This window comes from Trichechus manatus, unplaced genomic scaffold (genome assembly GCF_000243295.1).
Source record: "Trichechus manatus latirostris isolate Lorelei unplaced genomic scaffold, TriManLat1.0 scaffold00063, whole genome shotgun sequence".
Lineage (NCBI taxonomy): Eukaryota > Metazoa > Chordata > Mammalia > Sirenia > Trichechidae > Trichechus > Trichechus manatus.
This window is the reverse complement of record NW_004443999.1, coordinates 2,026,420-2,031,231: the sequence shown is the minus strand read 5'-3', so window position 1 is coordinate 2,031,231 and position 4,812 is coordinate 2,026,420.

Here is a 4,812-nt window from a genome sequence, read left to right as displayed (position 1 = left end):
AGGGTTTCCAAGGCTGTAATCTTTACAGAAGCAGACTGCCACATCTTTCTCCCAAAGAGCAGCTGCTGGGTTCAAACCACCAACCTTTTGGTTAGCGCTGAGTACTTAACCACTGCGCCACCAGGGTTTATGTACAGATACATGTAAACTCTTAATGGAAATCAGAATAAAGGTGGAAAACTGATTCATGGCTCTATTTATTGATACTGGCCAAATAATGGCCTCAAGGTTGGAAAAGATCTTAAACTCCAGTAGTCTAACCACATACTGATGGCATTTGAATTCCCTCCACCAAGCTTATAGTTGAATTCCTCAACAATAGAGAAGTAAGCAGTCAGTTTTATTTCCATATAGCCCCCACGTGTGTAAAGTACATTACATGTAATTAAAATTATTCTGGATCCATTACCTTAGAGTTATCTATAAAACCAGTCTATATATTATCTTACTTAATCCTCACAACAGCATCGTAGGTTAAATAAAATTATCTCCATTTAACAAACATTGAAACTGAGACTCAAGCAGCTTCGTTAATTTTCCCAGGGCCATGCTGCCAATTGAATCAAGATTTCAAGCCTGAGGGTTTGCTAAAAGTCCATGTTTTTCTATTTGATTTACAGGAACCTCTGAATCTCTTCTTCCAGTCTACTACTCCTCTAGGAACAATCTCCCATTCCCTCGAATGTTCAGCACTTAAGATTTTTGGAATTATACTCACTGCTCTCCTCTGAATGTGCCACTATATGTCAACTTCTCTCTTGATGTGTGAATGTGTGGCAATTCAGAACTCAACACTCCTGGATTGGTCTTACCAGGACACATTAGAACAAACTTAACACTGCTCTCTTTCTATAACTATATCCGTGGACAATGAGGATGCACTTATTGATTTTTATTGGTGGTAGAGTCTTGGTTTTTTTGTTGTTTTACCAAAAGTGGATTACCCAATAAGCAAGGTAAGCAAGGGCTTACTTGTGCTTACTTCCTAATCTGTAGTGAACAGTTTCACACGTTTTTCACCACATCAAACCATGTAAAATTGTTCACTACAGATTAGTAAGCAAGCATAAGTAAGCCTATGCTTACCTTGCTTACTGTGTCATCCGCCCATCAGGGACTGTAAATTTGAAGAGGCTTTGATTCTGTCTGTTCGAAGGTGCTGTGGGGTTGGGAGAGAGACAGATGCCAGCCATACCTAGAAGCAGAATATATATATATATATTATTTTTTATTGTGATTTAGGTGAAAGTTTACAGAGCCAATTAGTTTCTCATTAAACAATTAATACACAAATTATTTTGTGACATTGGTTGCCAACTCCGTGATGTATTAACACTTTTCCCTTCTCTACCCCAGGTTCCCTGTTTCCATTTGTCCAGTTTTCCTGTCTCTTCCTGCCTTCTCATATTTGCTTTTAGGCTGGTGAAAAAAATGTGAAATTGTTTACTACAGATGATCTGGTAAGCAAGATAAGCAGTATGCTTCCCTTGCCTATTGGGTAATCCACCCCTGTGTTTTACCAGCAATATAAACTGTATTTTGAGAGTGTTCAAAGTTCCTTTCACTCACTCACAACATTCATTTTCATTCCCTTGATTTGCAAATCAGCCATGTAAGGAAGGTGGGATAGTTAACTCTATTTTATAGAGAAGGAAACCACTGCTGAGAGAAGTTGTCTCGAAAACACTGAAGAGGTAGAATTAGGACTTGATTCTGTGTTTATGTCTTTACTCCAACCTAGCATACTCAACACTGCTGGCAATATAGCTAAGTTAACACTGCAAGCCAAAACACAGATGCTTAAGAAACAACTTCAAAACTCAGTAGCTTTAAACAAGCATTCATTTTTCATACTTACGGGTGTGAAGATTGACTGTGGGGGCTCTGCTTCAGTTTAGGTCTGGACTGCATGTCTCATTCTGAGGCCTACACACGGGGACAGATTACACAATAAGCAAGGCCTGCACGAGCTTACTTGTGCTTACTTACTAATCGGTAGTGATCAATTTCACCTGTTTTACATATCATCTTTGATGCGGTGAAACCCAGGTGAAATTTTTCAATACAGATTAGTAAGTAAGAACTATTAAGCCTGTATGCACCTTGCTTACTGGTTAATCTGCCCCTGCCTACCCAGGAGGGGCAATACTTACCTGAGGAATGTTCTTCTCATGACTGAGATTAGAAGCCCTCAGAGGGTTGAGAAGAAATATATAAAATCTCTTTGAGCTTCGGCTCAAAACTGACAGTCGCTCTGTCTACATTCTGCTGGCCAAAGCAAGTCATGTGGTCAAACACAACATCAGTGGGATGAGTATACTTCTCCCATGGAGGTTGGGTGAAGGATGTGGGTAATTGCTTTTAATGCTTTAATTTCCCACATCCAAAGACTGATATTTTCCTTTCCAGTCATGTTTCAACATATCAAGAATGGTCTAATTTCCCGTAACAACCTGGCTCATTTGAGATCATAATTCAGAATGGGAGAAAACTTCCTTGTAACCATCACCACTTTGTTCTTCTGATGTTCAAAAAATATATATTCTGATGCTTGTAGAATTTTCAGTTGGAGATATTTGAGGAGTGTTACCCTCCTGTGTGAGCCCTGGTGGTGTAGTGGTTAAGAGCTCGGCTGCTAAAGGTCAACAGTTTGAATCCACCAGCCGTTCCCTGGAAACCCTATGGGGCAGTTCTCTGTCTTATGGGGTAGCTATGACTCAGAATTGACTCGATGGCAATGGGTCAATGGGTCACCTTCCTGTGTAGTCTGAAGACAATCTACTTGGTTTTTGCATTCCATATGAACTGTGGCCTTTTAGGTCAAAGGTCTTGACTTGCAGAAATATTAGCATAGGTGTTCTAGGCTGGAGTTATCACAAAGAATAAACTGTTGGATTCCATATTTTTCAACCTATATCCTTAGGAGATTATATTTGGTGGATATAAAATTTAGTTCTTTTCTAGGGCTAATGCTGGGAAGGCTATATTTAGGGAGCAAATAGAGAGCTCATCTCTTCATATAGAAACAGGACAACCATAGAGACCCCCTGAAACCGACTCACCACCCTCCATCTTAAAATGACAGATTTAAACAAAAAAAGGTGAGAGAGAATGCTGAAATTTCAGCAGGAAAAATTATGTCTTTTCATCTTTGACTCTTCACTCAGTGAAGGGCACCACTAACATTTGATTTTTTTCCCTGTGAACTTATTTTAGAAAACATCATCTCTACAAATTTAGTATTTAAAGTCATAGATCATAACGGTATACATGTGGAGGATCTTTAAAGTAATATATCATAGAAGGTTTTTTTCTCTAGCTGATTGCTAAAAAGGTAGTTTAGCTCATTAGTGATTGCCCAGATATCCCTAGGGTATTGTAGTAGAGTATTATAACACAAATGCTTCCTATAACTTGGAATGAATTATTTTGAATATTCAAAGGTAACTTCTTGCTGCAGATGTTTTATGGCATAATGAGACCTTAACTCTACCTGATGAAATGCTCTGGTAAATCAATAGTATTGAAAAGTACAGAAGTGACATGATTTTATTTCCAAATTGCCACAGTGGCAAGAATGCCTATTTGGCTATAGCTGTAGAAAACATGACAAATGACAGGTCAGCAAGCTTTCCCAGGAGACTGCATTGTCTTGGGAGCTACTGACAAATCCACTAGGGTATAGGATAAAATTCATTGGTACGGAACACCATCTTGCATAAAGGCACAAAATGGTGACTCAGAAGGCTTTTGTTACTTTTGACTTTTGGAGGTAGAAGAAAGAGTTTTGAAGAACATATAAGAAAGAAAATTAAAGCACTCAGGCATGGCTTGAATTATATTAACCTCTATTTTTTCTTATTATCTCTGTATGTTTGTCTTGAGTTTTCAATTAGATTTCAAGCACATTAAGGGGCATACCATAGCAGTTAACATTCATATAGTACTTATCCTGCGTCAGGCATGGCCCTAAGTGCTTTATGTAAATTAACTCAGTTAATTCTCAGGATAATCCCATGATGCAGGTTTTCTTATTTTCTCATTTTACTAGATGAGGAAACTGAGAGCAAGGGATTAAGTAACTTGCCCAGGATCACAGAGCTAGTAAGCAGCAGAACTGGAATTTGAACCCAGACATTTTGACTAGAGTCTATGATCCTAATTACTATGCGAGGCTGTTTTCTACTCTCCTATAGCCCCACAGTTCCTAACTACTTACTGGAAGAAGAGGATCTCTCAAATATATTCCTCTTGAATGAAATGCTTCCTAATCAAATAAACAAAAATTCATCTTTTCTTGTTTACTTATGATTTCCTCCACCTCTATCTCTAAATCTTCTACTGGACCCAGATACACATCCTTTTGCTACTCCTGCTCACCAGCAGTGCTAATTGTGTTTCATATGTTATGACCTGAGGCTGTGTTCAGAAGGATTCTGTAGCTGTATCCTGGCTCTGCAGAAAAGAGTGTTTTAGTCAATTGGCAATATCTGCTATGTGTGTAGGATCAGGAAATAGTACTATATATACTACCAGGGTTATATGGTCAAATGCTATCTGACTCTCCCTCAAAGACTGTTAATTCCAAATGGCACCACCAGTGATCTCCCTCCCATCCTTACTGTTCTTACTAGCTCTATTTGCAACATCTCATTGTAAGTACTATGGGAAATTGCAGCGCAGTATGGTGGAGTGAACAGAGGCTTTGGAATTACTAGATCTGGGATTAAATTCTGGTTTTTACACTTACATTAAAATATCCTCAGATTCTCTGAATAAAGCGTGTAATATCTCTCTCATAGTGTAATAATA